The sequence below is a fragment of the Melanerpes formicivorus genome, unplaced genomic scaffold (genome assembly GCF_026170545.1).
Source record: "Melanerpes formicivorus ecotype bairdi unplaced genomic scaffold, bMelFor1.0.p_v2 SCAF_375, whole genome shotgun sequence".
Taxonomy (NCBI): Eukaryota; Metazoa; Chordata; class Aves; order Piciformes; family Picidae; genus Melanerpes; species Melanerpes formicivorus.
In genome coordinates this window covers 70,001-80,000 of record NW_027142727.1, presented here as the reverse complement: position 1 = coordinate 80,000, position 10,000 = coordinate 70,001, and positions in this window count along the sequence as shown.

Here is a 10,000-nt window from a genome sequence, read left to right as displayed (position 1 = left end):
GGCTTGTACGATGACGTAGGCGGAGGCAGAGCGCAACAGCGACCCCTTGGCGACAAGCGCGATCTCCGCGGAGAGCACGTCTACTCGCCGAGGGAGAGCACGTCTACTCGCCGAGGGAGAGCACGTCTACTCGCCGAGGGAGAGCACGTCTACTCGCCGAGGGAGAGCACGTCTACTCGCCCAGGGAGAGCACGTCTACTCGCCCAGGGAGAGCACGTCTACTCGCCCAGGGAGAGCACGTCTACTCGCCCAGGGAGAGCACGTCTACTCGCCCAGGGAGAGCACGTCTACTCGCCGAGGGAGAGCACGTCTACTCGCCCAGGGAGAGCACGTCTACTCGCCCAGGGAGAGCACGTCTACTCGCCCAGGGAGAGCACGTCTACTCGCCGAGGGAGAGCACGTCTACTCGCCCAGGGAGAGCACGTCTACTCGCCCAGGGAGAGCACGTCTACTCGCCCAGGGAGAGCACGTCTACTCGCCGAGGGAGAGCACGTCTACTCGCCGAGGGAGAGCACGTCTACTCGCCGAGGGAGAGCACGTCTACTCGCCGAGGGAGAGCACGTCTACTCGCCGAGGGAGAGCACGTCTACCTCCCGCCTGAGGGAGAGCACGGGGGGGGGGGGACAAAGACAGGCGGCAGCAGCTTCGGTGAACGTCACCCGGGAGGCGACCGGGGCTGTCCCGGGGCAGTCCCGGGAAGCCGGCGTCCGACACAGGGAACCGTCAGCTGCCGGACCGGGGCGAATCCCCGCGGCCACGGCAGGGGTGGGGGCTCGAAGACAGCCGGCAGCCGCTTCGGTGAACGTCACCCGGGAGGAGACTGGGGCCCTCCCGGGACCGTCCCGGGAAGACGACGTTCGGCACGAGATCCCGGCCGCGGCCGGACCGGCTCGAAGCCTCGCGGTCCCGGCAGCAGCCGGAGCCGCTCGCCGCCTCGGGCTCCCGGCCCCCTACAGATCCGGCGACTCGTTCGCGGGCGGCGGGGGGAGGCAGTGGAGGGGGTGCGGGGAGAAGCGGCAGCGGAGGCGGAGGGGGGGGGGGCTCGAAGACAGCCGGCAGCCGCTTCGGTGAACGTCACCCAGGAGGCGATCGGGGCCGTCCCGGGGCCGTCCCGGGATGCCGGCTTCCGGCACGGGGTCCCGGCCGCGGCCGGACCGGCTCGTATCCCCGCGGCTCCGGCAGGGGGGGGGGGGGGCTCGAAGACAGCCGGCAGTCGCCTCGGTGAACGTCACCCGGCCGGCGACCGCGGCCGTTCCGGGGCCGTCCCGGGAAGCCTGCGACAGGCACGGGGTCCCAGCCGCGGCCGGACCGACTCGAAGCCCCGCGGCCCCGGCACGGGGGAGGCCCAAAGACTGGCGGCAGCCGCTTCGCTGAACGTCACCCGGCCGGCGACCGGGGCCGTCCCGGGGCCGTCCCGGGATGCCGGCATCCGGCACGGGGTCCCGGCCGCGGCCGGAGCGGCTCGAATCCCCGCGGTCCCGGCAGCAGCCGGAGCCGCTCGCCGTTCGGGCTCCCGGCACCCTACGGATCCGGCGACTCGTTCGCCGGCGGCGGGGGGAGGCAGTGAAGGAGGTGCGGGCAGAAGCGGCAGCGGAGGCGGAAGGGGGGGGGGGGCTCGAAGACAGCCGGCAGCCGCTTCGGAGAACGTCACCCGGCCGGCGACCGCGGCCGTTCCGGGGCCGTCCCGGGAAGCCTGCGACAGGCACGGGGTCCCGGCCTCGGCCGGACCCGCACTGGGTGCCGCCGCCTCGGGCTCTCGGGACGGTATGGATCCGCCGACTCGTTCGCCGGCGGCGGGGGGAGGCAGTGGAGGGGGTGCGGGGAGAAGCGGCAGCGGAGGCGGAGGGGGGGGGGGGGGCTCGAAGACAGCCGTCAGCCGCTTCGGTGAACGTCACCCGGGAGGCGACCGGGACCGGCCCGGGAAGCCATCGTCCGGCCCCGGATCCCGGCCGCGGCCGGACCGGCTCGAAGCCCCGCGGCCCCGGCACGGGGGAGGCCCAAAGACTGGCGGCAGCCGCTCCGCTGAACGTCACCCGGCCGGCGACCGGGGCCGTCCCGGGGCCGTCCCGGGATGCCGGCTTCCGGCACGGGGTCCCGGCCGCGGCCGGAGCGGCTCGAATCCCCGCGGTCCCGGCAGCAGCCGGAGCCGCTCGCCGTTCGGGCTCCCGGCACCCTACAGATCCGGCGACTCGTTCGCCGGCGGCGGGGGGAGGCAGTGGAGGGGGTGCGGGGAGAAGCGGCAGCGGAGGCGGAGGGGGGGGGGGGGGCTCGAAGACAGCCGGCAGCCGCTTCGGTGAACGTCACCCGGGAGGCGACCGGGACCGGCCCGGGAAGCCATCGTCCGGCCCGGGATCCCGGCCGCGGCCGGACCGGCTCGAAACCCCGCGGCCCCGGCACGGGGGAGGCCCAAAGACTGGCGGCAGCCGCTCCGCTGAACGTCACCCGGCCGGCGACCGGGGCCGTCCCGGGGCCGTCCCGGGATGCCGGCTTCCGGCACGGGGTCCCGGCCGCGGCCGGAGCGGCTCGAATCCCCGCGGTCCCGGCAGCAGCCGGAGCCGCTCGCCGTTCGGGCTCCCGGCACCCTACGGATCCGCCGACTCGTTCGCCGGCGGCGGGGGGAGGCAGTGGAGGGGGTGCGGGCAGAAGCGGCAGCGGAGGCGGAGGGGGGGGGGGCTCGAAGACAGCCGGCAGCCGCTTCGGTGAACGTCACCCGGCCGGCGACCGGGGCCGTCCCGGGGCTGTCCGGGGATGCCGGCTTCCGGCACGGGGTCCCGGCCGCGGCCGGAGCGGCTCGAATCCCCGCGGTCCCGGCAGCAGCCGGAGCCGCTCGCCGTTCGGGCTCCCGGCACCCTACGGATCCGGCGACTCGTTCGCCGGCGGCGGGGGGAGGCAGTGAAGGAGGTGCGGGCAGAAGCGGCAGCGGAGGCGGAGGGGGGGGGGGGGCTCGAAGACAGCCGGCAGCCGCTTCGGAGAACGTCACCCGGCCGGCGACCGCGGCCGTTCCGGGGCCGTCCCGGGAAGCCTGCGACAGGCACGGGGTCCCGGCCTCGGCCGGACCCGCACTGGGTGCCGCCGCCTCGGGCTCTCGGGACGGTATGGATCCGCCGACTCGTTCGCCGGCGGCGGGGGGAGGCAGTGGAGGGGGTGCGGGGAGAAGCGGCAGCGGAGGCGGAGGAAGGGGGGGCTCGAAGACAGCCGGCAGCCGCTTTGGTGAACGTCACCCGGCCGGCGACCGGGGCCGTCCCGGGGCTGTCCGGGGATGCCGGCTTCCGGCACGGGGGTCCCGGCCGCGGCCGGACCGGCTCGAATCCCCGCGGTCCCGGCAGCAGCCGGAGCCGCTCGCCGTTCGGGCTCCCGGCACCCTACAGATCCGGCGACTCGTTCGCGGGCGGCGGGGGGAGGCAGTGGAGGGGGTGCGGGCAGAAGCGGCCGCGGAGGCGGAGGGGGGGGGGGGGGGCTCGAAGACAGCCGTCAGCCGCTTCGGTGAACGTCACCCGGGAGGCGACCGGGACCGGCCCGGGAAGCCATCGTCCGGCCCCGGATCCCGGCCGCGGCCGGACCGGCTCGAAGCCCCGCGGCCCCGGCACGGGGGAGGCCCAAAGACTGGCGGCAGCCGCTCCGCTGAACGTCACCCGGCCGGCGACCGGGGCCGTCCCGGGGCCGTCCCGGGATGCCGGCTTCCGGCACGGGGTCCCGGCCGCGGCCGGAGCGGCTCGAATCCCCGCGGTCCCGGCAGCAGCCGGAGCCGCTCGCCGTTCGGGCTCCCGGCACCCTACGGATCCGCCGACTCGTTCGCCGGCGGCGGGGGGAGGCAGTGGAGGGGGTGCGGGCAGAAGCGGCAGCGGAGGCGGAGGGGGGGGGGCTCGAAGACAGCCGGCAGCCGCTTCGGTGAACGTCACCCGGCCGGCGACCGGGGCCGTCCCGGGGCTGTCCGGGGATGCCGGCTTCCGGCACGGGGTCCCGGCCGCGGCCGGACCGGCTCGAAGCCCCGCGGCCCCGGCACGGGGGAGGCCCAAAGACTGGCGGCAGCCGCTTCGCTGAACGTCACCCGGCCGGCGACCGGGGCCGTCCCGGGGCCGTCCCGGGATGCCGGCTTCCGGCACGGGGTCCCGGCCGCGGCCGGAGCGGCTCGAATCCCCGCGGTCCCGGCAGCAGCCGGAGCCGCTCGCCGTTCGGGCTCCCGGCACCCTACAGATCCGGCGACTCGTTCGCGGGCGGCGGGGGGAGGCAGTGGAGGGGGTGCGGGCAGAAGCGGCCGCGGAGGCGGAGGGGGGGGGGGGGCTCGAAGACAGCCGGCAGCCGCTTCGGTGAACGTCACCCGGGAGGCGACCGGGACCGGCCCGGGAAGCCATCGTCCGGCCCCGGATCCCGGCCGCGGCCGGACCGGCTCGAAGCCCCGCGGCCCCGGCACGGGGGAGGCCCAAAGACTGGCGGCAGCCGCTTCGCTGAACGTCACCCGGCCGGCGACCGGGGCCGTCCCGGGGCCGTCCCGGGATGCCGGCTTCCGGCACGGGGTCCCGGCCGCGGCCGGACCGGCTCGAATCCCCGCGGTCCCGGCAGCAGCCGGAGCCGCTCGCCGTTCGGGCTCCCGGCACCCTACGGATCCGGCGACTCGTTCGCCGGCGGCGGGGGGAGGCAGTGGAGGGGGTGCGGGGAGAAGCGGCAGCGGAGGCGGAGGGGGGGCGGGGGGGACGATAGTGGCGGGGGGCGGGGGGTGCTCGAAGGCAGCCGGCAGCCGGTTCGGTGAACATTCGCCGGGGCGGGGGGGCGACCTGTCCGTGCCCGGGGCAGCCCCGGGAAGCCGGCAGCCAGCACGGGGTCCCGGCAGCACCTGTTCCCTGCCCTGGGACTTGCCGTGCCCGGCGGCCGGTTGCCGGGTGGGGGGAGCGATGAGAGGCGGGGCGCAGCGGCCGGGGCAGCGCCGGGCCGCAGCGGGGGGCTGGGCGGGTGGGGTAGGCGTCGAGCGGCAAGCCCTCGGCTGCAGCGAATGTTCGGCGGTGCGGGGCGGGGGGGGGACGGGACGACACGTTGGGGGCGCCGAGTCCGAGCCACCCCCGGCCCCAGGGGCGGCCGGAGGGGGAGGCCGGTGCCTGGCCCTGGGAGCTGCTGGGCGCCGGATGGCCGAGGGTGCGTCAGAAGCCGCCCGAGCGGTCGAGCAGGTCCTCCAGAAAGGCCTAGGGTGGCTTCGAGGGCCCCGGGAGCAGTCGAGGGAGGCCTCCAGGCAGGTCTGGAGTGGATGGGAGGCCTTCCAAAGCAGACAAGGGAGGCTGCCAGCGGGGCCTAGGCTGGCACTGCAGCCTGTAAATGGTTGGGGGGGGGGCCTCTGGTGCGGCCTGGAGTCTCTGGGTGGCGTCCAGAGAGGTGCAAAAGATCCTCTGGTGCGGCCTGTGGTGGCGGAGAAGCCTGCAGAGCGTGCGGGGGAGGCTTCTGGTGCGGCCTGGGGTGGGTCGGAAGCCTGCAGAGCGTGCGGGAGAGGCTTCTGGTGCGGCCTGGGGTGGCTGAGAAGGCTGCAGAGCGTGCGGGAGAGGCTTCTGGTGCGGCCTGGGGTGGCTGAGAAGCCTGCAGAGCGTGCGGGAGAGGCTTCTGGTGCGGCGTGGGGTGGCTGAGAAGCCTGCAGAGCGTGCGGGGGAGGCTTCTGTTGGGGCCTGGGGTGGGTCAGAAGCCTACAGAGCGTGCGGGGGAGGCTTCTGGTGCGGCCTGGGGTGGGTCGGAAGCCTGCAGAGCGTGCGGGAGAGGCTTCTGTTGGGGCCTGGGGTGGCTGAGAAGCCTGCAGAGCGTGCGGGGGGAGGCTTCTGCTGCGGCCTGGGGTGGCTGAGAAGCCTGCAGAGCGTGCGGGAGAGGCTTCTGCTGCGGCCTGGGGTGGCTGAGAAGCCTGCAGAGCGTGCGGGAGAGGCTTCTGGTGCGGCCTGGGGTGGCTGAGAAGCCTGCAGAGCGTGCGGGAGAGGCTTCTGCTGCGGCCTGGGGTGGCTGAGAAGCCTGCAGAGCGTGCGGGAGAGGCTTCTGCTGCGGCCTGGGGTGGCTGAGAAGCCTGCAGAGCGTGCGGGAGAGGCTTCTGCTGCGGCCTGGGGTGGCTGAGAAGCCTGCAGGGCGTGCGGGAGAGGCTTCTGCTGCGGCCTGGGGTGGGTGGGAAGCCTGCAGAGCGTGCGGGGGAGGCTTCTGGTGCGGCCTGGGGTGGCTGAGAAGCCTGCAGAGCGTGCGGGGGAGGCTTCTGGTGCGGCCTGGGGTGGCTGAGAAGCCTGCAGAGCGTGCGGGAGAGGCTTCTGGTGCGGCCTGGGGTGGCTGAGAAGCCTGCAGAGCGTGCGGGGGAGGCTTCTGGTGCGGCCTGGGGTGGCTGAGAAGCCTGCAGAGCGTGCGGGAGAGGCTTCTGGTGCGGCCTGGGGTGGCTGAGAAGCCTGCAGAGCGTGCGGGGGAGGCTTCTGGTGCAGCCTGGGGTGGCTGAGAAGCCTGCAGAGCGTGCGGGAGAGGCTTCTGGTGCGGCCTGGGGTGGCTGAGAAGCCTGCAGAGCGTGCGGGAGACGCTTCTGCTGCGGCCTGGGGTGGCTGAGAAGCCTGCAGAGCGTGCGGGAGAGGCTTCTGCTGCGGCCTGGGGTGGCTGAGAAGCCTGCAGAGCGTGCGGGAGAGGCTTCTGCTGCGGCCTGGGGTGGGTCGGAAGCCTGCAGAGCGTGCGGGAGAGGCTTCTGCTGCGGCCTGGGGTGGGTCGGAAGCCTGCAGAGCTTGCGGGGGAGGCTTCTGGTGCGGCCTGGGGTGGGTCGGAAGCCTGCAGAGCATGCGGGGGAGGCTTCTGCTGCGGCCTGGGGTGGCTGAGAAGCCTGCAGAGCGTGCGGGGGGAGGCTTCTGGTGCGGCCTGGGGTGGCTGAGAAGCCTGCAGAGCGTGCGGGAGAGGCTTCTGGTGCGGCCTGGGGTGGCTGAGAAGCCTGCAGAGCGTGCGGGAGAGGCTTCTGCTGCGGCCTGGGGTAGCTGAGAAGCCTGCAGAGCGTGCGGGGGAGGCTTCTGTTGGGGCCTGGGGTGGGTCAGAAGCCTACAGAGCATGCGGGGGAGGCTTCTGGTGCGGCCTGGGGTGGGTCGGAAGCCTGCAGAGCGTGCGGGAGAGGCTTCTGTTGGGGCCTGGGGTGGCTGAGAAGCCTGCAGAGCGTGCGGGGGAGGCTTCTGCTGCGGCCTGGGGTGGCTGAGAAGCCTGCAGAGCGTGCGGGGGAGGCTTCTGCTGCGGCCTGGGGTGGCTGAGAAGCCTGCAGAGCGTGCGGGGGAGGCTTCTGGTGCGGCCTGGGGTGGCTGAGAAGCCTGCAGAGCGTGCGGGGGAGGCTTCTGGTGCGGCCTGGGGTGGGACGGAAGCCTGCAGAGCGTGCGGGGGAGGCTTCTGGTGCGGCCTGGGGTGGCTGAGAAGCCTGCAGAGCGTGCGGGAGAGGCTTCTGGTGCGGCCTGGGGTGGCTGAGAAGCCTGCAGAGCGTGCGGGGGAGGCTTCTGGTGCGGCCTGGGGTGGCTGAGAAGCCTGCAGAGCGTGCGGGAGAGGCTTCTGGTGCGGCCTGGGGTGGCTGAGAAGCCTGCAGAGCGTGCGGGGGAGGCTTCTGGTGCGGCCTGGGGTGGCTGAGAAGCCTGCAGAGCGTGCGGGAGAGGCTTCTGGTGCGGCCTGGGGTGGCTGAGAAGCCTGCAGAGCGTGCGGGAGAGGCTTCTGCTGCGGCCTGGGGTGGGTCGGAAGCCTGCAGAGCGTGCGGGAGAGGCTTCTGGTGCGGCCTGGGGTGGCTGAGAAGCCTGAAGAGCGTGCGGGAGAGGCTTCTGGTGCGGCCTGGGGTGGCTGAGAAGCCTGCAGAGCGTGCGGGGGAGGCTTCTGGTGCGGCCTGGGGTGGCTGAGAAGCCTGCAGAGCGTGCGGGAGAGGCTTCTGTTGGGGCCTGGGGTGGCTGAGAAGCCTGCAGAGCGTGCGGGAGAGGCTTCTGCTGCGGCCTGGGGTGGCTGAGAAGCCTGCAGAGCGTGCGGGAGAGGCTTCTGCTGCGGCCTGGGGTGGGTCGGAAGCCTGCAGAGCGTGCGGGAGAGGCTTCTGCTGCGGCCTGGGGTGGGTCGGAAGCCTGCAGAGCTTGCGGGGGAGGCTTCTGGTGCGGCCTGGGGTGGGTCGGAAGCCTGCAGAGCATGCGGGGGAGGCTTCTGCTGCGGCCTGGGGTGGCTGAGAAGCCTGCAGAGCGTGCGGGGGAGGCTTCTGGTGCGGCCTGGGGTGGCTGAGAAGCCTGCAGAGCGTGCGGGAGAGGCTTCTGCTGCGGCCTGGGGTGGCTGAGAAGCCTGCAGAGCGTGCGGGAGAGGCTTCTGCTGCGGCCTGGGGTGGCTGAGAAGCCTGCAGAGCGTGCGGGGGAGGCTTCTGGTGCGGCCTGGGGTGGCTGAGAAGCCTGCAGAGCGTGCGGGAGAGGCTTCTGCTGCGGCCTGGGGTGGCTGAGAAGCCTGCAGAGCGTGCGGGAGAGGCTTCTGCTGCGGCCTGGGGTGGGTCGGAAGCCTGCAGAGCTTGCGGGGGAGGCTTCTGGTGCGGCCTGGGGTGGGTCGGAAGCCTGCAGAGCATGCGGGGGAGGCTTCTGCTGCGGCCTGGGGTCTCTGGGTGGCCTCTAGAGAGGTGCAAAAGACCCTCTGGGTTGGGCTGGGGTGGCTCTTGGACCCCTGCCACACAGTGGAGAGAGGCCTCCGGCCCGCCACCTGTGTCCCTGTGTGCCTGAGTGCCTGTGTCCCTGTGTCCCTGTGTCCCTGTGTCCCTGAGTGCCTGAGTGCCTGTGTCCCTGTGTCCCTGTGTCCCTGAGTGCCTGAGTGCCTGAGTGCCTGTGTCCCTGTGTCCTTGTGTCCCTGTGTCCCTGTGTGCCTGAGTGCCTGTGTCCCTGTGTCCCTGTCTGTGTACCTGTGTGCGAGTGTCCGGCACGCCACCCAGCGGCGGCGGGCAAGCAGGTAGGCGGGTGGGCGGGCCGGCGAGGGCCAGTGTGAGTTTGGGGGGTGGGAGGGGAGGCGGCAGCTGGAAGCGTCAGAGGAGGGGGCGTGGCTCCGGCTGGCCCCGGGAGCAGGTTCCCGGGACCGGGACCGGCTGGACCCGGCGGGTGGTTGATCCCGGGGCGGGGGGCAGAGGCGGCGGGAAGCGGCAGCTGCGTGTGCGGCGGGGGGGTGGAGGGCGAACCGCGGCGGGAAGCGGATGCTTCAGAGCAGGTTACGGGGGCGGGGACGGACGACACCACCTGTCCCCGCCCCGGGACGGGCTGGACCCGGCGCCCTGGACCCGGCGCCGTGTACCCGCCGCCGCCCCCCGCCGCCGCCCCACTCCGCCACCCCGGGACCCCGACGTTTTTTGGCGCCCGCGCCTTTTTTTGCTCCCCGCCTGCCCGCGCTGCCCCGGGCCCTCCCCCGGGGCGGGGCGGGAGGGAGGGACGGACGGACGGGTAGCCGGGGATCTCCGAGCGCGCGCCACCAGACCGAGGCGGGTCCCGGCGGCGGCGGCGGCGGCGGCGGCGGCGGCGGCAGCAAGCGACGGCGGGGGGGGCAGGCTAGGGAGAGAGGGGGAGCGGCATGCGGTAGGGCTGGGGGGTTTGTTTCGGGGGGGAGGGGTGGGGGGGGGGTGGCAGCGGTCAGCGAGAGCGGGGAGAGGGGGAGCGGCATGCGGTAGGGCTGGGGTGTTTTTGGGGTGGGGGCGTTGGGGGGATTAGCGGGCGGGCGGGCAGCCGAGCCAAGCGGCAAGCCGGGGGGCGGGCGAGGGCGGCTTTAGGGCCGGAGGAGCGGAGCGCAACCTCCCCCGTGCAGGCTCCAGCGTGGAGAGCAGCAAGTTTTTGGGGACGGGGGACGACGGACGGGAGGGGCAGCGGCGAGAGGCTAGCTGCGGCAAGGGGCACCGGCACGGCCGCCCTAACAGCGCCGCCTCGGTCGCAGGGGTTAGAGAGCAGCCGGGCAGCCCGGGAGGGAAGCGGCAGCCCGCGAAGGGGGGAAGGGGGGGCTCCGCGCAAACCGCTAACGGGAGCCGGGGGGTGTGGGGAGCTGGGGGTGGCAGCAGCGG